This window comes from Papaver somniferum, chromosome 2, assembly GCF_003573695.1.
Source record: "Papaver somniferum cultivar HN1 chromosome 2, ASM357369v1, whole genome shotgun sequence".
Taxonomy (NCBI): domain Eukaryota; kingdom Viridiplantae; phylum Streptophyta; class Magnoliopsida; order Ranunculales; family Papaveraceae; genus Papaver; species Papaver somniferum.
In genome coordinates, this window is record NC_039359.1 from 118,458,341 (window position 1) to 118,484,302 (window position 25,962).

General features: G+C 38.2%; 1 pseudogene; it reads right to left on the reverse strand.

Annotated features, from left to right (window-relative positions):
* Positions 1–10,033: 10,033 nt before the first annotated feature.
* On the reverse strand, positions 10,034–14,891 carry LOC113351833 (annotated as a pseudogene).
* Positions 14,892–25,962: the final 11,071 nt, after the last annotated feature.

Below are 25,962 nucleotides of genomic sequence, written 5' to 3' on the forward strand. Positions count from 1 at the left end.
GAGCATCGAATATTGTCTTCGTCTTTACGAAGTTATCCTTTTGATAACCATTACGATTATGAAAAGGATTCGTACGACGTTTATAGGAAAATCTAGGTCTATCATAGCACTGATTCCTTTGCCTAAAGGTTGGACAATTACAACCTGTAACGTTAAGAGGATCAGTCTTAACGTATGATCTTGGTTTCACAACTTCTTGTAATGCCCAAACAAGAACATTATGAAGTTTCTCATTCCTTATACGGAAACGACATCTCCTTTCTAGGTGACCTTTATTTCCGCAATAGTGGCAAACATAAGGAATTTTCTTACCTCGATCCGTATGTGCTAACTTTTGAGGTTGATAAACTTTGATCTTTTGAACCTTAACTGCCGGAGAAGGTATTTCACTTTTGCTATCAGTGGAAACCTTTTGCTGAGAAGAATAACTAGCCTTGACAAATTTTACCTCTTTGCTAGTACTTGGAGCATCTATTCCCTTATAGCCCAATCCTCGTGTATCACGATGATTTTTTACTTGCTCCTAGTATAGTGGTTAATTTTCTTGAACTAGTATTGAACTTTTTCAAGTCATCTTCCAACATCTTGATTTTATCCAGAGCAGCAGCTAAATCAGCCTCAAGGCGTTTTTCTCGAGTGACATAAGCGCTTTCTATGTCGTCAAAACTTGTTTGCTGGAAGTTAAACCTTGCTTCAGATTCTGCAAGTTTCTCTTCCAACAAAAAGTACTTTTGATAAAGATTATCACATTCAAGTGACTTCATACGTAGGTTTTCCTCAGAATCCTTGAGGATCGATTCGGTAGAACGATTCGAAAAAATAAACACCTGCGTAACATCTTCTCAATTTCTTGTTTTCTCGACAGAGAGGAGTCAGAAGAGGTGTGACATGAGAAGTTGTAATCTTCTTCATATTCAACGAATCCAAAAACTTAACATACTCTGAGGCTTCCTCATCAACATCTCTATCAATATCTGAATCGCCTTCATCAGAAAGTTCATCCAACTGTTCTTCTAGAAGAGTTTCCCAATCAACAGTTTTTACATCAACAGAATGTTTGGATATTGACTTAGATGTGACAGTTCTCTCAGGTGAATCCAAGCTTTTAGAATCATCTGGTAATTTCTGAACTGGTACGTTATTAGAGATAGACTCGTCCATAATCAGATCGCTACAAACACATACTTATTAGGACTTTAACGTGTTTGCCTGCTATGATACCAATTGAAAAAATGGGGGTATAACAACACCACCCAATATTTCGCTTAGCAATCTGTATGGACTAAATCCGAAATACTTTGCTAGAGAATCAACTAGACAGTCATACTCAATCTAGATAAAAGTATCTCAAGGAGTTAATATCTCTCTCCTGATTTGATTTTTACTCAAGATAAAACAATAGCGAGTCTTTATCAGATACAAGGAATAACTTGGCCGGTACCAAAGACCAATGTCCAAGTGTTAATCAATGAAATCGACAACCACAAGGTCGGATCTCCAATCGATTAACTTTTAACGCACAACCTGTATTATTTCAATTATAAAGATAAACAATATAATGCGGAAAATGAAATAACGCAGACACCAGAAATTTTGTTAACGAGGAAACCGCAAATGCAGAAAAACCCCGGGACCTAGTCCAGATTGAATACACATTGTATTAATCCACTACAAACACTAGCCTACTCCGAGCTAACTTCGGACTGGACTATAGTTGAACCCCAATCAGTCTCCCACTAATTCAAGGTACAGTTGTACTCCTACGCCTCTGATCCCAGTAGGATACTGCGCACTTGATTCCCTTAGCTGATCTCACCCACAACTAAGAGTTGCTGCAGCCCAAAATCTTAGACTTGATAATAAACAAATCTGTCTCACATAGAAAAGTCTAGCAAAGGATAAATCTATCTCCCACATAAAAACCCTAGGTTTTGTTCTGTCTTAAGATATGAAATCAAGGTGAACAAGAACCAATTGATAATCCAGTCTTATATTCCCGAAGAACATCCTAGATTAATCAATCACCTCTCAACAATCCTTCTTGACTACACAACGGTTTGTCGAGGAATCACAAACAGTGAGAAGAAGATATTTGTGACTTCTTTATCTTGCCTATCGGAGAACTCTCACGATATCAAGCCAATCAAAGATTGTACTCGTACGATAGAAGATGCAAGATCAGATCACACAACTACGATAAACGTAGTATCGGTCTGGCTTCAAAATTCCAATGAAGTCTTTAAGTCGTTAACCTGGTTTTAGAGAAGAAAACCAAAGGTTAAAGGATAATCGATTCTAGAGAGCGCACTAGTATCACACAGACGTGTGGGGATTAGTGTTGCACAATGCTAGATGTCTCCTTTATATAGCCTTCAAATCAGGGTTTTGCCTTAGTTACAAATCAATCCATATTTACCGTTAGATGAAAACCTTATTTAGATTCAAGCTAATATTTCTCAACCGTTAGATCGAAAACTTAGCTTGTCACACACACTTGGGTAGACGTTTACTGGGTTGGGGAAAACCATGCCCAAACGTGTACGTGTATGTTGGTTCAACATAGTAACCCAAAAGGTTAACCATATGAGAAATTCATATTAACCTAGTTCTTCTTCACCATAACTAGTTCAATTGACTCAAATGAACAAGTTAGAGAGTTTTTCAATTGCTATGAGATCTTATGTAACTACACAAGACACAATTGAAACAAAGATGATTCGATTGGATGAATGGGCTCATGAACTTTATATCCACAGTTTGCACAAAGAATTCCTTAGTAATTTAAGTTTCATGTTCTGATCACATCTTTAGATCATAACCACTTAAGCTCACAAACAAGTTCACGTACTTAAGGCAACCGACAGAGTTTTCCAAACTCAGCAGAAAATCTCGGCAAAAATGCTTCCGCCAGTTCGCGGACTAGGTTCGCGGACTGAGTTCACGGACTAAACACGCAAACGAGTTTTTGGAAAATCCCAACAGAAATTCTCGGCAAGAGAACTTCCGTCAGTTTGCGGACAGAGTTCGTGGACTGGGTTCGCGGACTTGGCAAAGCCAATTCCTCCGGTTTCTCTCAATCAACAAAGTTCGAAAACTTTGGATTAAGGAATACATGGTTATGTAATCTAAACTATCATTCCAATCATTGAGACATTCTCAGAGGACGTTATATAGCCGTTATTCACAGACCGTTTCACGTCAAAGCAATTCTCAAAGTAATTGAAACTTTTCATGACTTTCGTTACTAGGTGAAGATAAACTTTATCAAAGCGAAACGCTTTACCAACACACGATTTCGAGAAAAAGATAAGTAGTGAATACTCAGCTCGAAATGTCAAATGTGTATGATCCAGTCTATATAGCATATGACTTTTTGTCTCATAAGAAGTAGGAGATATAATAGATAGACTTTTGAGTGATAGATAAGTTCAAGTCTCCACATACCTTTTTGTTGATGAAGTTCCACGGTTCCTTGAGTAGATCTTCATCGTTGTATGATGAATCGCCATGAAGTCCTTGAGCTCAACTACACTTTTCTATCCTAGTCCGATACTTAGCTATAATAGACTAGAAATCAAGACTCATAGTTTTGATCACTAACATTGACAAACATGCTTTATATAACAACGCATGCGAGGTCGACCGAGCTATGCTCTAACAGAACCCAAAATAGAAATCTTCTTCGTATTCAAATCTTCTTAGATCTTCAATAAACACCTGCACACAATCAAATTGAATCTCTTGTGATCAATCACACAGAACGGAGTCTGTTAACAATGGATTATCGCAAGACATATTTTGATCTACAAACAGTCTAAAGATCCCCGTCGAAACTTCGATCTAGTTTGAGTGAATCTTATATCAGAAGAGAAGATTTCCAAGCATAAATAAACTAGGTGCAATCAAAGTTCAACAACCGTTAGTCAATCAAATCAATCGGAAACTAATAATAAACCGCAATTATCTAGTTTCCCACCAACGGTACTAATAGAGATTCTCAATTCCAAAGAAGTCTTTAAACCGAGCGGCCGTAAGAGATTTCGTCTAATTAGGTTACTTTCCACTCCGAATAGGCGGATCCACCAGTAACAACACAACTAGATAGTTTCGCTGGCTCTGAGAATTAGTTTGCTCGAAATACAAACTTTGATATTTATAGACCAAGGAAATTTGGATACCAAGGAATTTCCAAAACCGTAAATATTCTCAAGATATGCAATATATTCTAAATTTGGTTTCCATCATTCCTGGAAATGCTTTGTCCAAATGTTGACTGAAATCTCACTAGAAAATCTCCAATTAGTAAACGCACATTACTAATTTCTATTTTCCAAATATAAAATTAAAAACCTTAATTAAAAGATTCTCAATTTATTTTTGATCCGGGATTCTCCTTTAGCTATTAAGGAATATATTTGAACAATAAAATGTAAGAATTACTGCACGTGTTCAATGTATGTCGACATCTTTACTTAGTAAATCCTTTTTCATATTTACTATCTTGGAATCGATTTGCCACACTTCCAAACAAGTTTATAATTGGTTCATCTGACTTCCAAGAACTATGTGATTGATTATCCTATCAAATCATCAAACATGGGTTTCACGGTTCCACCAAAAAAAGTTTCGGTTCTAGAATTAGTCACGCTAGTTACCAAAACTTGGTTGACTAGGTACTAGGATCGGACCCCACATATATATGGTATCTACCTTGTATTTGTTGCACATGTCCATAGGATCGGTTCCCAATATCTAAAAACGTGTTACACATGTTCATAGGATCGGTTTCCAATATCTAGAAACTTGTTGCACCTCTTACAAGGATCGATTCCCCTTTTGTGATCGGCTGCACCTCTTACTAGGATCGGTTCCCCTTTGGCTAGAGTTGGTCATACCAATTATAACAAATCGATCATACCATCTCAGGTGATTACTTAAGATCGGTTTCACTAATAAAAATCATACAAATACAAAAGTCAAGCCTTGTGAATAGTTTTACCAAGAACATAAGAAAGTCATGAGCGGTTATACTAATCACACATATTGGTAGTTCAAAAGATATGTAATGAATGACAAAAGTCAGACATTTTTTAACAATATTCCAGCAAAGTAAAATTTTATTAGGATGATCATTCCCGAGGTACCTCTTTTTCTATGAATCTTTTCCTATTGACTGACAAGAAAAAAAAATTATCCCCCGAGCTAAAGAGATTAAGAGCTAACGCAAATGTGAAGGATGATAACACGTCTAAGGGAAAACCTTACCACTCATTTGCACCGACTGAATCTTTTGTTGATGCAACCTTGTCCCGTTTCTTCTTTTACTTACTCTCTTTTCTATCATTATCCTCTCTAATTTTTTACTTCCTTTTTGTTGTTCTTGCATATCTCTTATGCTTTCCTTCCATTTTATTTCAGTGTTTACTTTTTTAGTCGCCATGCGTACTTTAACCAAAACTGTCGGGGTGATGGAAACCCAAAAACTCGTAACCATTTACAACATACCATTCACAATTATGACCCACATCATTTTCCTGTCAGAAACTAAAACTCGCTCTCCTAAAGTTAATCAATACCTAAATAGAATGAAGTATCCAAATCTTGGTGTGCCCCTCCAATTGGTCTTAACAAAGGTGGATTAGGATTTAGCTTTCAAATTTACGGAGATACTTGTTATTGTGTAGTATTTGTAGTATTGGTCAAGTCAATTCTAATCCTGATTTTTGGATCTTGATGTATATTTGGCTCATCCTACCCTAATAAGAGCAATCCATGACAGCTCAAGAGCATGCACTTGCATAGGCTAAGCTTGAACAGTAGTTAAAGACCCGAGAAGCTATTGAAGCAGCGATGAAGTCACAAAAGCTAGTGCAAATGGAAGCTGGTTAAGGAAGTGGAGATCAAATGAGGCTCAAGGAAAAAATAAAGTCCTTTCAATTATTGTAGGTACAGAAGGTATTCAGTCACACACAAGTATTGAAACCATACAAATGAACTGAAAAAACAAAAAGATTATTACAGACGAGGAAAATCTTCAGACACCCAATATATTGATTCTAGTAGTATTCTAAAATCTTTTGCTGCATGACGACTAAAATATTATGAGAATTTTAATAAAGTGCCACACTTCCAATTTTAGGTTTAAGAAAGTGCCATAGTTTTGTTTTAAATTTATAAAATGCCACGCATGTCAAGTATTCTGTTAAGGCCCACTTGATCAGTCAATAGCTATTGAAAAAGTCAAAGAAATGTAGTATAATTACCTAACTAACCTTCTCAATTACTAGTTTCACTTTGGTTTTATCCAAAACCGGCCGAAGAGAATTTTATTATTTCTTCTTCATCCTCTCTCTTCTCCTCCTTTCCCCTGTTCTTCAATCCTAGTGAGTCTGAGGTTTTGAGATCAGAAAAATTAGAGGAACATTAAGGACAGATTACTGGTGGTGAGGATTGTGTACATTTGATTCAAACTCAAACAAAAAAGTAAATCAAATACTTAGTTAGGGTTTCTGGATTTGAAAATGAAATTGAATAAAGGGATTAGTTGGTGAACTGCATGAATGATGAAGAAGATGGAATTGTGGAGTAATGAATTGGTTAGGGTTATATTCTAATTGAAGAGAAGTGAATCAGTGAGATTCAGAGCTGTTCGGGCAAGCAAGGATTAATGTCAGAGAGGGGTTTTCTGGTGATTGAGTAGGTAGATGGTGTTGTTGTTTAAGGAGCCGCTGGATCGATTGAATTTGCTGGTGATTGAGTTTAAATTGAGAGGAGCTCATAGAAAGTAATTGAGCTGGAAGTGTGTTAATGCCATGTATGGTATTTGGTGAATTTGTGGTGATTATCACGGGTCTATGAATGGGTTTGAATCAGAGATGACTGGTAAAATGGTGGAAGTCTTCATAAGGGGTTTCTGGAGAAGAACAAGGTGAAACAGTTGATGGAGAGTGAGAACTCGATTCACAGATGGAGAGGAAGATTAAGCATATGGATGTTTGCAGTTGGTGGTGGTCGAGATTCATATAGTGGGTGGTGCAGTTTACGAATCAGATTGGGTTGTTTGGGGGTTGTTGGTCGAGATTCATATAGTTGTTTGAAGTTAAATGAGACGGAGATGATGTCGACACTACAACAATTGCAACCAATGGAACATCTGAACTCAATGAACCGGGATCGCCCAGCTTGGCCTTGATATAGAATTGCAACTGCTGGTGGTAGCAGTGACAGCAACATCAGTGGATTTGAGGGTTTTAGCATGTTGGCTATATGGGCAATGTATGAAGACGAGAATGAAGACTACAACAAATTGAGATATGAGATTGGGGACGGCTGTTTGCGATTTCTGGATGTGGGTCAAAATTGGTTCACAGTGCAAATATCGATTGAGAAATAGAGCCATTTACGAATTCATGGGATGGAGACATTTCAGGGATATCGATGATTAGAGAGTTGTACTTCAATGTAGTGACAACAATTTCTCATCTGCCGGACGGACTTATGTGCTTATCAGTATGTTCTCTTTTCATGATAGAATTTCACATCTCTTGTCTGCATAGCCCTGCCACCGGCGAGAGTTTGTTTCAGTTGCTTTGACGTAACTGGCCGTTTTTTGAAATCATCTTTGGAGTTGTATTGATTTAGCTCTGACTGACGATTTAACTCGGTATTGACTCGTTATGTGGGTTAACTCGGTTAGAGTGAGATGGTTTGAGGGTGTAAATGTCTTTTACTAAGCTTTTTAACTGCCACCTGTGCACTAACTGATGTCAACAGTTTTTTGGACGGAAAAAGTCAAATATATGGCATGAAATAAATTTTGAAAAAACAGTGGCACTTTCTTAAACATGAAATTGGAAGTGTGACATTTTATTAAAATCCCCAAATATTATTACAACCTTAAACAGACACACCAAGACTACCGGAGCAGCTGTAAACAGCTAATACAGGACTCCTCGGAAAAGAAGACATCCCATGAGTCAGCACGGTCTGAATCGTTTCAGTCAGATGTTTCAGATCCTGAAGATCTGTTGCTATTACCATCACCATCAAGTTGTTGATTCTCCGAAAGCCCAGCATTCTGATCATCACCATCGCCATCATGTTCATGATGGACTACTAGAGGTTGAACAATCTCATCATTACGAGCATTCAAAAACTTATCTCCACAACAGATACAAACAAGGGCTACAGCATAGAGAATCATCACTGGAAGCGCACATAGAAAAAGTAGAAGTACATGATGAGAATCCATTGTCGCAGTTTCATTACGATCGTCATTCAAGATTAGGTTTTCAACAAGAACCACCTTACTTCCACCAGCTTCTCCTTGACGACCAAAAGAAGTACTGTAATTCAGAGTAGATTTGATACCATGGACAACAACACCTCCACTGGCATACCAATCTGGATATGTGATTTGAATTTCATCAATTGTGTAATTGGATTGGGAATTATTGGTTACAAGAATTGTTTTTTCTGGTAATAGAGTTGGGATTCTTGAACCTATTGCAAATGTTTGAAGAACGGAGAAAGAGAGTTGTTGTGGGATTATGTGATAACCAATAGTTGATGATAAAGATTGACAAGAAGAAGAAGTAGAGGTATTGATCAAGGGATTATCAGTTGGGATTAAAAAGGTTGCAGTAAGTACCTCAGCCCAGTTACTGTAATCTTGAGTAGCCATTAAAGCTTCAATTATCTTCTCAAATTGTTGTTCTGATGATGATGATGCTTCTTTCTTGAATATATCGAATGTAGAAGAACAAGAACCAGGAACAACGATTTGTTGTTGTTGTTGTTGTTGTTGATCAGAAACTGTAATTCCGAAACCAGAAATGAGGAGGATTAATGAGACCATGAAGTAAGTTGCCATTGATGATCCAGACATCACCATTCTTGCTTGCTTGAAGATGAAATCTTGGGGTTTCTTGATTTTCTATGTGTTTCTGAAGGAGATGAAATCTGTAGAGAGAAAGAGAGAGAGAGAGATTGTTGTTACGATGTGAGATTATGAGAATATGTTGTGTGTTTATATAGATAGGCTTGGTGGATATTCAAGGACTACCAAACGGACAGATTACAGTAGTCCTAGCTAGTAGTGTTTAGAACCGTTGTGAACCCTGAATGAATGATGCCTTAAATTGACATGCTCAATCCTATTGCATCATGCGCGTCTTACTTAGCAGGGGGAGCCTATAACAGCTCGCAACTCACCCAAGTTTACAAACCAGATGATATATAACCGCACCCGAATGACAAAAACCGACATGACGCTGAAGTTATATAATTCCATTCACTGACAATGGTAGAAGGAACTTTAGGAAGTGGGAATTTCATATACCCTCCAATACAAACACATTTCTGTTTCGCATCGATTCCCAATTTGATTTCAATCTCTGCACTCCAAACTGGGTTATCTCTACTTTTCTCAAAGAAATTTTAAGGTACATTGGCAGCATTCAAGTAACTGATGCAATCCTCAGCCTTGGAGAACAATTTTGACTATACTGGTTGGGTTCCTAACCAACAACTATGTCACATTTGTACTCATGAACAGTACAATAACTTGTTATAGCTCTCGACACTTGGTAGATCTTGTTCTTCATAATTGGTATTCTTGACAACACTTGATGTTCTTCAAAATACGTCCGTCTGATAGCTTTTGCTTTCATGACACAAAAGCTATCCTAAATCAGGCTGGTTCCTATTGGCAACCTATTGCAGATTCTGTGAAGTAGTTATACTTGCAGATATTATACAGGCTGGTTCCTATTGGCAAAATGATATCATGCTCAGGAATATCTATTCTCATTTTTGAATTATCTTACATGACCGTGGGTTCAGAAACAACGTTTTAATAAAAGTGATTTGAAGAAAAATTAATAAAAGTTAAGAAAACTATAAAATCTTAGGAATGCTGGCTGAGATCGAATCACCCCCAGCAACTTTTTCTTTTCCAAGATGCCTTCTAGTGAACTTAATGTCAATCAACATTCAACTAGGTTGCTTCAAAATGAGAAATTCAGTTAAGCACTTAAGCTTGAACTTGTTCAGCAACGAGCTTTGCGAACCAAGATGACTCGTTCTCTAACAATATCTTTGGTGAGCCATATTCCACGACTTGGCCTGTTAAATACCAAAATTAATTTCCATATCAAATGCTCTTAAGGGTATGATAAAACACATGAAAAAAAGAAGAAGATGATATGACTGACTATTGTTTTTCACCAACCTTTATCCAGAACAAGGACAGCATCACTGTTAAGGACAGAAGTCATGCGATGTGCAATTATGATAACCGTAGATTCTGAAAAGTGTTGCCTGAGTGTTTCCTGCATAAGGGTATCGGTTGCTGTATCTACTGATGAAGTAGCTTCATCAAGAACCAGGATTTTGCTCTTCTTAAGTAGTACTCGACTTAGGCATACCAGTTGTCTCTGACCCATACTCCAATTCTCTCCATTTTCAGCAACTGCGACAACAAAGCCAATGCATATGGTAGATATATACAAGTTTACGGGTTACAATATGCCTAGCTGAATTTCAGAAAGAACAAACAAACCTGGGGAGTCGAGCTTTTTCTCCATCCTCCGTACTTCATCTCCAAGCTTGCACTTATCTAATGCCTATGACGGTAGAATAAACTGCATTAGTCATAGTTGATCCGGCCCAATCATGCTCTTCAAGCTTGTAAATTAAAAAATCATTATGTTAAAGTACTTTCTTTAGAGAAAACCGTTACCTCCCATATCTGGTCGTCTGTGTACTCCTCGAGGGGATCTAAGTTACTTCGCACATTTCCTTCAAACATGGTTGGGTCTTGGGGAATTATACTTAGTCTGGACCTCAAGTCATCTAATCCAATCATTGATATGTCGACACCATCTATTAGAATTTTCCCAGCAGAAGCTTCAACTATGCGGAAAAGTGCTTGAACAAGGGTTGATTTTCCACTGCCTGTTCTGCCAACAATACCAGTTTTCATCCCTCCACGAAAAGTGCATGTGACGCCGTCTAAGATAAGTGGCAAATGTGGTGCATATCGAATCTGCACAGATTGGTCATATTATTGTTTTCCCGAAAACATGTATGAAGATATAAACCCTAGCTATAAGTTTAAAACTGGGATGATAATTTCCACCAAGTATGCGCGGAAATTAATTGTTTACCTTTAGCTGAAGGACAGTGACTTCTCCACGAGAAGGCCAATTTGAGGCTGGCCTATGTTCTTTTACTACAAGAGGAGCTTCACTGGGAATACAAGTGTACTGAAGAATCCTTTCAACAGAAATAATATCTCTCTCAATAAGTCCATAAAGCCATATAAGCTTAACTTGCAGTGCGTTCAAGCTAAGTCCAAATGTTACCACTAGCCCTGCTATGGCTACCAATAAACAAAAGAGTTGCGTAAGTAGCAAATTAAGAACACAAACGACATTACATTTATATCGAAGTAAAATCTTACCAGGATTAATTATCCCCTGCGGAATAGAGATTAAGAAAACTAAAGCTAAGGCAAACGTTAAGGATGATAACACGTCCAAGCGAAAACCTAACCACTCATTTGCACCGGCTGAATAAAATTGCGGAAGTGAACTACTGTCTATCAATCTCATGTTTGCTTCCTTGAATCTTGAATCCTGATCAAAGCACGTGATAGTTGTCAAGCCTGAGATAGACTCAATGAAGTGTTGCTTAAGTGGGGCATTGCTTACTCCCTTCAACCGTCCTAGTTCCCTTGTTGCAGTTATGCTGTATTGCTAAAAGAAGAAAAAAGAATTGTAGATAGTTTAGTGGCATAAACAAGAAGAAATTTGCAAAAATAATATGCCTAGCCACCGAGTCTCTGTAATCATAAGTGTGCGTGTTCATGCTATGTGCTTGGGGTGAATTTAAATGAACAGACGTCGACCATGTTCGTTATTACCTGACACCAAAAGCAGAAGAAAGCAACCGGAACATAAATAAGGTAAATTTGCCATCCCCCCAGCCCCATTACTCCAATAACAGCCAAAAGTCTTATTGTGTTCGTTACAAATCCCCCAAACATCGCCGAAGTGTAGGAATCTACTTCATCCTGATCTTCAGAAGCCTGAGAATATGAAAAGAGGCTGTATAAATGAACCACAATATAATGGTTTGAATCCATATTATACGGGAAAAAACCTCGTCAAATACAGAAGAAAGTATTTGTATATTCGAATCTACTTACTCTATCAAGTATTCGTCCGCTCGGTGTTGCATCCAAGAATGACATTGGGGCACGGAAGATACAAAAATGCATTTGTTTGAAAAGTATTGTGGCAGTCTTGTACCCCACTATTCCAACAATCACAACTCTAGCAAACATAAAAATGCAACTTAAGGAGCCCAACGCAGTATAGATAATGAGAGTAGAAGCTTCAATAGGAGAACTGACATCCTTAGACACAGGGGTATGTGAAGCCATCCAGTAATCACTTTGAATCTGGAGTATCTGATACGCAACCTGGGCCAACACTATAACCGGCACGAAAGCTCCCTTGTATGCTGCAGTAATATACTTCCAGTAAACTTCAACACCAACTTTTCCTTTTTGTCTATCTTCATTTTGAACAAGTTGTGCTTGATTATCGTGTAGTACCTCTTCAAGCATACTATCTTCTACAATACCTGTTTCATGATCCAAGTTACCAATGATATCAGAAGAAATTGCTCCGGTCTCTGGTGTCATTTCCTTGTGGCCCAGCAAAGCTCCCTTATGTGCACCCACCAAGTCCATAAAATCGGTTCCGGCTGTGAGTATCTCTTCATAGGTGCCTGATTGTGTGATTTTCCCGTCTTTCAATACCTACAAATTAGAATGCAGTGAATTAATCATTTTCATCCAAAAAAATTAAGTTTAGATTCCCGTGTCTTACCAGTATAAGGTCAGCAGAAGGTAAAAACTCCACTTGATTGGTTGTGTAAATCACTGTTTTCGAATTCAGAAACTTGAGCAGGCACTCCTGGAATGCAGAACACACATATTTCAATAACTTAAGTAGCCAGAAAAAAAAAAAAACAAAGCATCATGCGCATAGGTTATGAATAAATATATAGAACGCCAGTTATACCTTATATAGATGTGTTCCAGTATGAGCATCTAGCGCACTGAAAGGATCATCGAGGAGATATATGTCAGCATCTTGATATAAAGCGCGTGCAATTTGTATTCTTTGCTTCTGACCTCCACTCAAGTTAATCCCTCTCTCCCCTATTATTGTTTGATCCCCGAAAGGCAGCACTTCAAGGTCCTTTATCAATGAACATGCTTCAAGAACCCTTTCATACTTTTCTCTGTCCATCTCCTTTCCAAATAGTATGTTCTCCTCTATATTTCCACTTTGTATCCAAGGTGATTGAGAAGCATAAGCCTTTCTTCCACGTAATCTTATCTCACCAGACAGATTTTTCATTTCCCCCAATATGCAAGAAAGTAAGCTTGACTTTCCCGAGCCAACCGTACCACATACACCCACCCTCATGCCATTAATAACTTGCAAATTGACATCTTTCAGGGTAGGAATTTCCGAAAAAGACCAGGAGAAATTTCCATTTTTTATATCTACGGCAACTTCTGAAGTACTAGGAAGTTGGTTTATGTAATTAGCTTGGACATCTTTCTGACGCAGAAAACAAGAAACCCTGTAAAGGGAAACTTTGGCTTTAGAAAACTTGGATACTAACCGAGGGAGATCAAAAATTGCTTCTTTCAAAATCCCAATTGTTGCAATTGTAGATAGGACTTTTCCTGACTCTAACGGGATCCCAGTCAACACACAAGCAAAAAATGTGACAGCGGATACAGTGGTGGGGCTTATATGGAAAGAGACAGTGCTAATGGTCTCTATCCATAATCGCTTTCGCAGCCATCCTTCCTCATTCTCCCTAAGAGCGACGATCTTAGACAAAAACTTCATCTCCCAACCTTGAAGCTTAAGAATTTTCATATTCCTTATAATTTCTGATGTTGTCTTCATTCTTTCATCCTTGGACTCCATCAGTCGCCTTTGTACAGTTCCCTGCAATCGGCCCAATGAAATATTTGCCACTATAACTAGTACAGTAGCTAAAAGCGCTGCGAATGAAGCAACCCCACCGACATTTCTGTACAAGAGCAACAGTGCCAGGATGACTTGAAGCGGGACTTTCCAACAATCATGGAGATTGGAACTAAAATAACTCACATTATCTGCATCAACCGCCATGAGATTAACAATCTCCCCAGTAGAAGTACCCTGCCTTGATTGGTTTGATAAGGTCAGAAGTTTGTCGTAAGTGATTGCAACTAATGAATTTTTAACTCTGATGCCAATTAATTCCAACTTAAAAGACGAATGCCTCATCGAGAGTGACTCAACAATCTTGGCCAAAACAAAGGCAGACACTAAGACACATCCGCCTCTACTATTGAATGGTTGAGCTGCAGCAGGGTCATTGAGATATTGAACAAAGAAATCAATGAGGTATGGACCGACAAAAGAAGCACATATATACACAAGTGATAGTAAAGCTGTACATAGCATTTCCTTCCATGTTAACCAAAATAGTGCCTTGACAAGTCTGGGATTTGATATTTCATCATCACCGGCCATAATACTAGTATGGAAAAGTTTTTCTTTAAAGATGGGGTAGATTCCGTTGGCACTATGAACCTGAGAGAGTTGCGGTATATCATCGAGGCCTATTGTTTTTTGTTACTTAAATCAAGCAAAGGGTTTAACCAAGAAAAGGTGAGGATTCCATAAATTGGCTGTTGAATAAAGACATGAATCTTCTTCTTTTCCCTTGATAGTATTATGATCACTACGACTCAAAAGAGGCTCTCTAACTAAAGAAACCTTGCCGTCTTCTTCTTCCTCCTTGGCCATTAATAGTATTTGATTCTTCTTTACTGCTGAGATCTGTAGTTTTGCAAATATATTCTTATCAACAATATAAGAGATATAAGAAACTTTGAGAAGTAAATCAAGAATATTGATTGATATATAATTAACAAAACAAAAAAAATCTCTAATAATACTAACAGTAGATAAAAGTTGATCCTTTGACTGGAGATGAGCCGGACACCTCAAGTAAGCAAAGCAAATCTTAATTGGATTGAATAAATTGAATGCACCAAAACGCATAGACAGATGACTATTTATAGAAGAACATCCTATGGAGTCCAAGTCGTAAGCAAATACTAAAAATTGGTGTTTGTATCCTAAAGGGTATCAAGAAGAGTACCTGTTGAAAGGAAATATAGCCTTTGTGTGTCTTCCCGTAGGTTTAATACAGGTAGAGAGTTTAATAATCGCTGGGGTCTTACAGGTGGACCAATTCAGTAGAAGTTTAAAGTAAACCTGGTAAAAATTACCAAGGAAAAAAATAATTCTCGTGTCGTACTTAAATTCAGATACCAATCTGCGCGAAATTATTGATTGGTTTGTCAGACGCGCATCACGAGCTATTTTCAAAATCCCACGGAGATCAAGAGAAGCAAACAGTGAACTACGGAATTTCTCTTGAGAAGGAAAAGTACGACTGTTGTTTGGACAAGAAAACAGTGAACTACGGAATTTCACTAAAAAAAAGAGAAGTATCATAAGCAAGTCAACTTTGAAATTTCTATGGCGAAGGAGAAGCTCACTAGGAATGATATCTTTGCAGATGATGTTTAGATCTCCCACAAGAATTTGAAAGTTGGAAAAGTATTTGAGAGACTCCAGTTTCCCCCAGTTGTTGACAACCAATTTTTTGGGGACAGCAACCAGGATGGTATTAGTTTCCCAACAATGAAACTGGCAGCAATAGAGGCACAAGCTGTAAGAAAGTCCGTAGAAGTTTGCAAGAGGAAGACGTTGGAGAAACATAGGTGCGTCCTGACATTTGATCGAATGATGGAATTTATCAGGAAGGAAATTGGAAATCAAGCACAAGGATACTCGACTGAGTTTGTTGATTAAAATCACAACTTCACCATGAGAAATTCCTATAAAATTGCAGAGTTACAGAACATCAAAACAGAGTCAGGGGTGACGTGCCACTTCCTTCCCTACCCGTCTGCATTGTTCTTGTTGGTCATATATAACTAATATATATGTAAGTTGAACAAATCAAATGCGGAAGGAAGTTATTAGTTCGTACCTTGTAATCGCTCCAAATAAGGATGACGTCGAACCAAAGGATCACTTGCATTTCACGTTCTTGAACCTTCAAATTCGGCGGTGAGTAAGTGCCACAAAAAATGAGCACAAACTATATTTCCACAAACTAAATACCGTATAGAACTTCAACTTCTTCTCCAAAGGACACTAAGGGATTTTGGTGATTCTACAACTAATGTTTGAATACTAGAAGACTTTGCTAGCTAACTAGAATGCTCACTTAGAACTCTCTAGCTTATTCTCCATACTTGGTTTATCTCTTGCTAAACTCACTACTCTTGAGTTGTAGTGTTTTCTTCTATTTCTTATCCTTGTTTCAACAAATGAAACTAGAAGTCTATTTATACTCAAACTTTAAGTATCCTCTCTTGGCAAGTGTCAAGGAAGAACCAAATACTTGGAGCAAGTTCTAACACTTTTTTAGCATGGAGTAAACACATGGAGTAAGTGATCAAACACTTGTTAGCTTCATGCAAATACATGGTGGTAAGAAACAAGTCATATGTTTCACCATGGCTTGGTTAGTTGGAGAAGGATTTTCCCTTTGATAAAGTCAAGCATATGACTTTACTCATCCACCCAAGATGGACTTTGGGCATGCACATACACAATGGGTGCCCATATTTCCAACATCTCCCACTCACACATAGTGTGTGTAACGCCAGCATGCTTCCCAATCAAAGTCCTAAGAGAAAAATGTTCATATTAGTAAATAGTTTGTGCGACCGCCGAGATACCTTCATTTTGGGAGCTCCATACTAGAAACCTCATTACGAGTCAGCATGGAGACATCAACCCTTCACAAAGAATGTTCGTATCTCATTACCTCAGATAATTTGACTACACCTTACACAATACTCTTAATCCCTCTAGCAAGCAGTATTGCACCCATGTACATTTGTCAATTGTACTCATGATTTTCGACAGACGAAAAACGCTGGCCAGCTATGAGTCACAATTCATGGTGTATCATCAAATTTTCTTCCAAGAAATTCATATCGTTCCAATTCAACTTAACAGCTTTCCTAGACATGTATCATCATACGAGAAGTTGCATCGTATTAGAAAACATGCTAAAGTAGCATCATTAAGTATCCTCTTCATGACATAAACTCAAGTCAAAGGGGTAAATGAATTGGATATTAATCCAGTGGCTCACACGGCAATGAAGCATGGAATCATTCATCGCTCTCACAATCGGTCGATTTAGTACATACATCACAAAGTGTATGCTATGGCGTTTATCCCACTCAAATAGGAATGTCCAACATAAAAAGCATACGCCATACAGATCTTAGTCTAGTCGCCATTTAAGCGCCTAACTTGACTTTCTGTTTCAATAGTCATTCACATAGTAACTGTTCAGAAAATCACATCTGGCTGTATAACGGGCTTCATTAAATGGTGGTTACATTTGATGATCGATATTTTGTAAGATCTCATCTTAAACATATTAAGGCGACTTCTAGTTGTATAGAAAATTTTGCCATTAAAAGCAAGTGGTTTTCCGAAAAACATATATTCCGGAAAACGTCTCTTCTTTGTCTCATCTTGCTCGCTATACTAAGCGCCAAGGCGAATCACCTGTGTGAGTAGGACGATTCTTGCTTGCTGACAACTTTAATATTCGTGTACACATCAAAAGTATATGATTTCTATAAAAGCATATTCATCTAAGAAAGCATTAATACTTATAATAATAATGTCATTATCACATGTCCTACATATCAAATCCAGTTTAATCCCATGTTCTCTATGTGAGATTGAAAAGCAATTTTCGGAATGGGCTTAGTCAAAGGGTCAGCCAACATTCTATTTGTGGAGATATGTCTAAGAACAACCTTTGTTCGTGCAACCATATCGCGTATAAAGTGGAATCTCCTACCAATGTGTTTGGTTTTTCCATGGTATTTAGGATCTTTAACATATGCTAGAGCTGATGTGCTATCACTGTGAAGCAACGTCGCTTCTTTTGCGTGTTCCGAGACACCGAGTCTCTTAAGAAATCTCCTCAACCAGACAGCTTCTTGGACGGCTGCCGCAAGTGCAACATACTCTGCTTCCATTGTAGATAGAGCAATACACTTTTGTTTCTGACTACACCAAGTGATTGCACCACCTCCAAGTTTAAAAACGTATCCTGAAGTGGATTTAAACTCATATCTATCGTTTCTCCAATCGGCATCGCTAAATCCTCTGAGTCTAATGTCTTCACCATGGTAACAAAGAGGGAGATTCACAGTCCCTTTAAGATAACGAAATATCCTTTTAACTGCTTTCCAATGATCTGGTCCAAGGTTACTTTGGTAACGACTTACCATCCCTACTGCAAAACTGATGTCGGGTCTAGTACACACATAATGTACATAAGACTCCCAACCGCAGATGCATATGGTACATTGGACATGTATTTATTTTCTTCTTCATTCTTAGGGCATTGATCGTTACTTAGGACACATGCTTCGTCCATAGGAGTGTCAATGGGTTTGCAATCATGCATTCGAAAGCGCTCAAGTATCTTTTTTATGTAAGTCTCTTGAGACAAACTAAGAGTCTTTCTTGAGAGGTCTCGCATGATCTTAACACCTAATACATAATTATCTTCACCCATGTCCGTCATTTTAAAATTAGAGGACAACCACTTCTTAGTGGTGACAATTCCTTCTAGATCATTACCCGCTAATAGAATGTCATCGACATATAAGGCTAGGATAAGAATGCTTTCTTGGGATCGTTTTATGTACACACAATGGTCTTCCTCAATCATTTCATAACCAGCATAGGTGATAGATTTATGGAAACGCATATACCATTGTCTAGACGGTTGTTTAAGGCCATAAATGGACGTTTGAGACGACAAACTTTGCGCTCTTGTCCTTTGACCTCAAAACCCGTTGGTTGATCAGACATGTAAATCTCTTTGTCTAGTTCCCCATTAAGGAATGCAGTTTTAACATCCATCTGGAACAATTCTAAATCTAAATATGCAACAATAGCAAGGACGAGGCGAATTGAGGCAAACCTTACCACAGGAGAGTAGGTTTCCTCATAGTTAATACCCTCTTGTTGAGTATATCTTTTTGCCACTAGACGAGCTTTGTATTTTTCTATTGAACCATCCGCCTTGCGTTTAATTTTAAAGACCCATTTTTTTCCAATGGCCTTTCTCCCAGGTGGAAGATCAACCAACTCCAAAACGTCATTTTTATCCATCGATTTAATTTCCTCTTGCATTGCAAAAATCCATTTATTGCAATCAACTGAAGAAATGGCTTCTCTAAAAGAAGTAGGCTCATCTTCAATACTTGCAGCATACATTAATATTCCCCCTTCAATCTCAAAGTGACGAGGGGTACTTTTCCACGCTCACATCTGCGTGGTTCAAAAACTCGTGTCTCTAGCGGTTCACTCCCACTAGGATGTATACCACTCCCACTATCTTCAGCGATTATAGGTTGAGAAACTAATTATCTACCTTCGCTCGAAGTTGGTAAGATATCTTCACTCTATTCTATTTCAAAGAGTTCCAAGTTTTTGTTAATGTCACTGATTCGAGGAAAATCATTTTCAATGAAAACAATATCTATGGACTCTATCTCAGTCATCCCTCCACTTGGATGTTCACCATACATCACATATCCTTTTGAGCAATCAGAATATCTTATAAAGACAAGCTTTCTTGCTCTAGGACCTAGCTTTCCATACACATGAGAAACGTTGTGAACATAACCAGCTGAACCCCATGGGCGCAAATTACCTAAATTAGGTTTTTCGACTTTCCAAAGTTCATATGGCGTAGAAGAAACCGATTGAGTTGGGACACGGTTCAAAATGTAGGCCGTAGTCATAATAGCATCCCCCCAGAAAGATATTGGGAGGTTGGCTTGCGCCATCATTGATCTAACCATATCTAATAATGTCATATTCCTTCTCTCTTCAACACCATTTTGTTGCGGAGTATTTGGAATAATAAGCTGTCTAGTTATTCCATTAGTCTCACAAAATTCCCTGAACATATCGGATAAATATTCGCGTCCACGGTCAGTACGGAGAGTCTTCAAACTCTTCCCAGTTTGATTCTCAACTTCTGCAACAAAGAGCTTGAAACAATCCAAGGCTTCGTAGCGGTGAGCAATCAAATATACATAACCAAATCGCGTATAATCATCAATAAATGTGAGAAAATAAGAATAACCATGTCTAGATTTAACATTCATAGGTACACAAATATCAGAAGGTACCAGCTCAAGAGGTTGAGCAGCACGTTTGGCCTTACCAAAAGGTTTTCTACAAGCTTTTCCTTCTAGACAAGATTCACATACGGGTAAGGAAACTTTAGCGAGTGAGCCAAGATGGCCTTCTCGAGCTAACCGAGTCATCCTATCTTTCCTGATATGTCCTAGTCTAGCATGCCAAGTCACACAGTCAATAACACTACTACTACTAGCATCAGACACTAAAGTCTCAGAATAAATAGAATTAAACAAGTCTAATTTAAAGAAATTATTACATAAATAACCATGTCCAAACAAAGTACCATAAAAGAAGATGTCCAACCTACCGTCTTCTATTTTAAAAGAGTACCCTAAACTAAGAAGAGAAATAACTGAAAGTAGATTATGATGGATTCCTGGTACATATAACACATCGTGAAGTGTTACAATGCGTCCAGAGCGCATAGAGAGCTGATATGTGCCAATTCCCATAGCATCCTCACATGTGACATTGCCCATATAAACTCTATATGTACCACGTGAAATACGTCGATAATCTACGAACCCCGCTCGATCTCGAGCTACATGTTTTGTTGCTCCCGTATCTACAATCCATTCAGGGAGAGAGTGAGCAACCATTATATGTGAACACGCAGATGTGTAAACAGAGTTAAATGAACAAAGTACCTTTTTCGGCTCAGTGCACTCACGGCCAAAGTGTTCTTTGTTTCCACAGTTATAGCATTTCATCTTAGATTTGTCTCTTTTTCCAGCACGCTTTCCACGACGGCGCTTAGCTGGTTTTTCTGCCTTTTCAGCATCCCTCTGGCTATTTTTCTTGCGCTTCCCTTGTGGTTTGCGCTCACCTTGAGCATACAAGGTAGCCACATGTGTCGCCTCTTGGCGCTCAGCTTCAAGCTCAACGTGTCGAGAGATGTCAGATAAATTCTTGATGCTTTCATTATGAGTCAGAATTTGCTTCATATGCACCCAAGAATCAGGCAATGACCTTATCACAGCTAAAACTTGTTGTTCATCACTTAGAACATTCCCAACATATTTTAACTCACGAATCATTGACGACATCCTTCTTAGATGTTCTGTCATTGAATGCTTGGGATCCTTTCGGTAGATGGTAGGCTTCTAAAAGGGTATAAATTATCCCCGGCCAAAAACTTAGTGGGCCCGGAGATGTGTATAAATTAAGCGCAATGAAAACGGGGGCCTACAGTAATACCGCAAGTGCACGGTCGTCAGTTGTAGCTCGTGCAAGTACGGGTCGATCCACAGAGATCGGGTGTGTTTCGGAAGTGTTTTAGCTATTTGGGTTCCTAGATTTGCTTTGGGCTTAGAATACCCCTTTGGAACTATTGGGCTTAATGTACTAATGGGTTTGTTCAAAATAAAAAGAACTGAGCTTGGGCTCAGTTTGGTCTTTGAAGTGCAAATGGGCTTTGGGCCTTAAATTTAGGCTTTTGACCTTAATGAAATTTGGGCTTTGGTGGACTGAACTTGAGCTTTGATTTAGCTAGGCCTTTGGGTCTTAACCTGAGCTGTGGTTTCAGTTTGATGGACCTTTGCTTGGCTGCAGGAAGCAGCAGCAACAACAGCAGCAGCAGCACAAGTGCTGCACTGCAGCAGCAGCAGCTTGGCAGAGGAAGAGAGCAATGCAGCAGGAACTGCAGGAAGGCAACAGCAACAGCAGCTGCAGGAGAAAGAAGTGGCAGCAACAGATGAGTTGCAGCAGCAGCTGCACAAGCAGTGCACAGGAAAGCAAAGGCTGCAGCAACAGCTGCTGCAGCAGACAACAGCAGAGGCAGCAGTGTAGCAGAAACAGACAAGGCAGTGCAGAAAATGCAGCAAGCAAAAACAACACAGGGCAAAAACAAGAAACAAAACAAATGAAAACTAAACAGCAACAAAACAATGAACAAAAGCAAAACAAAACAAGAATGAACCAAGGCCTAAGGCCAAGGGCAGGGATGAATAAGAAACTGAAATGAAGCAAAGCTAGGCAGAAAACAGGCATTCCTATAGAATGGGTTGAAAACTAGCTTGCTATAAGCACTAGCTTCTCCCAATGCACAATCAATACTACAACCTTAGCCTACAACAAGAATGGCAAGAAAATCAGCTTGCTTTAAGCACTGATTTCTTCCATTACACAATCAGCACAAAGCTTCTAAGAAATCTAGCCTAGCATTCCTTCAAATGACAGTGAATTAAACATGACAGTAACATAACTAACTGAACTAACAATGAACAAAACCTAAACAGGACATTAGCAGAACATGAACATTAACATAAATAACAGGAGAATTTAACAGAGCAGCAGATTGAACTAAACATAACAACATGAACTGAAACAAAACAACATGAACTGAAATTAACATATGACTTGAAATTAACAGTTAACAGAACAAAGCAAGACATTAACAAAACACAGCAACTACTAGCACATTTAACTGAAACATGAAAACTAACAGAACTTGAAAGTTCTGGATGTAGGCTAATCCTAACATAGTTTTTACACACATCCCTCACCACATATTTATACCCAATTACATCATTAGGGCTTTCCCCCAATTTTCCCCCAAAATCAGTGAAATTAGGTTTTGCCCAAAAATCCAAAATTCACTCACCTAACACACTGATAACACCCCTAATACGTGACCCATGCTTCTAATTAGAAGTACCATCAATTTCCCCCAAAAATCCCCAATTTATGGAATTAGGGTTCATATAAAAATTTCTATTAAAGTTTACCTAATCACTGATGACACTGGTAGATGTCGACCCATGCCTCCAATTCCTCTCCTGATGCTCTAGCTACGTCCAATTGTCCATCTAAATCAACCTAATTTACCAATTTTCACACGTTAGGGTTTTGGAAGAAAAACGTGTATCAAAATGGGAAATTAGGTGGCTAGATAGGTGGTAATGATGGTAGTGGAGATGGGTTATAGTGGTTGAGTGATTTGAGAGTTGGTAGAGGTGGTTGTGGTGGTGGTTGAGCGGGAACAGGGAGATGGTGGTGGTTCTGCACAGGGTGGGTGGTGATGGTGGAGATGGGTCGATAGAATGAGATTAGGTGATGTTTGGTTTGGGGTATAGTGTTCGGTCACTAAGGTGTGTAGTGGGATCATCGAGTTTGATGTTTGGCGAATCTCGACCGTGGGATGTGATGATGATTGGTAGATCGGACGGTGATGCGGAGGCAAGCGATGAGAGACCGTTGGATTATATGATACAACAAAATCAACGATGCCAGATGGAGTTAGGTGTTGTAGTGTTAGGCGGAGATATCAATCTTCGATGCACAGCAAGGGAGCGACCGTTGGATTCAACTACCATCTAATCTGAAGGCTTGGAATTTCAGCTCTGTGGTGCTCGGCAGAGACATCAGATTTCGATGCTCTATGAGGGAGCGACCGTCGGATGCTTCTGAGAAATGATCTGATGGCTGAGAACGGAGGCGCTTTTGTGTGTAGAAAATGAGGTTATGCGCACCATTCTTCGCGGCTTCCTTGCGTAATTTCTTCCGGCTTTTCACTACTTTTCTGCTCTTTTCGCTCCGCGACTCATCCGAACTTTATTTATTACCTAAAAATGCAAAATTAATTAATAAAAATATTTATTCTTGAAAACAATGAAAATACAGAATATGGGATAAAATGTAGAATTAATGCATAAAAGATGAGTTAAAATGCCAACAAAAGGGATAAATATATACAATATTTGGCACTCATCAGTAGACCTTAAGTTTCAGCACTAAGCTGCGAAGTCTAGTGGAGGACGTACCACCAAAGTCAAATTTTAGCTGGTCCCACATTTTCTTGGCAGTAGGAAAATCCTCATATTCTCCAATAATATTATTGTGCATGCTACTCAACATAGTGTGGCGTGCACTACGATCTTTCTTAACCCAAGTTTCGTAGGCTTCAAGATCACGGCGGTGTTGGGAAGTATGACCCTCTGCGGGTCGGACCATTTCATTTTTTAGGAGTTCCATTTTTCCTCCTTCATCCAACAAGTATCGGATTTTTCTATGCCACACATCATAGTTCTTCCCATCAAGTTTGTCACCCTTATTGAGATCATCAATCACATTGTTGCTAGCCATTTCTACATGTTTGTTGCACAAAGTTGGAAATTATTATTATGTGTACACTCACTATATTATCTAAAAATCTAATTGATAAAATCATAGCTACACACAAATTCGAGATCGAAAATTTCGCTAGGCTCATAATCATCACCCAAATATGCATTTTAATATAACCTCTATCAATTAATTTGGACTAATAAATATTGGTAAAGTACATAACTTAAGCCAATAAAACCACTTAAAATCAACCAACATATGATGATTAGTTATCTATCAACAGAGATAAATAAGCTACATATAAACAAAGTACATCATGTGGAAAACAGACACGAAATTAGGAGTTTCTTGCTACTAATTTTCAAAATATCTCGCTCACGAATTATTTTCAACTAACGAAAATAAAGCAAAAATATGCACTGTTTCAGAAACATATATTATTGAAATTATTTTCAACTAATGAAAATAAAGCAAGTAAATTATTTTTCAACTAATGAAAAATAAAATAAAAATTTGCCCCGTTTCAGAAGTAAAAAAAAAAAATCAACTTTTAGATTTTTCTAAAATTCTGAAAATACACAGAGTAATATATATTTTCGCAAACACATACACTAAGTATTTTTGTTGAGCAAGACACTAACAACATGATTCAACAAATCAATCGTATTTAAAAAAAATAATATCATGCATGTTGTATTTATATGAAATTAATTAAATCAACCACAAAGGTGATGATTCCACATAATTAATTTAAGGTCGTAGTCCTTTCGGGCAGAAGCCGTTTAGTCAATGATCCATTGGATGGTCGGTATGAGGTTAGAAATTGGAACACATTGAACCACAAAGGTGATGGCTCCATATAATTAATTTTAGGTCATAGTCCTTTCAGGGAATGGCCGTTTAGTCCATGGTTCAAAAAATAACGAAAACGCATAAAAGGCTCTGATGCCAAAGTTGGTCATATATAACTAATATATATGTAAGTTGAACAAATCAAATGCGGAAGCGGGTTATTAGTTCGTACCTTGTAATCGCTCCAAATGAGGATGACGTCGAACCAACGGATCACTTGCGTTTCACGTTCTTGAACCTTCAAACTCGGCGGTGAGTAAGTGCCACAAAAAATGAGCACAAACTATATTTCCACAAACTAAATACAGTGTAGAACTTCAACTTCTTCTCCAAAGGACACTAAGGGATTTTGGTGATTCTACAACTAATGTTTGAATACTAGAAGACTTTGCTAGCTAACTAGAATGCTCACTTAGAACTCTCTAGCTTATTCTCCATACTTGGTTTATCTCTTGCTAAACTCACTATTATTGAGTTGTAGTGTTTTCTTCTACTTCTTATCCTTGTTTCAACAAATGAAACTAGAATCCTATTTATACTCAAACTTCAAGTATCCTCTCTTGTCAAGTGTCAAGGAAGAATCAAACACTTGGAGAAAGTTCTAACACTTTTTTAGCATGGA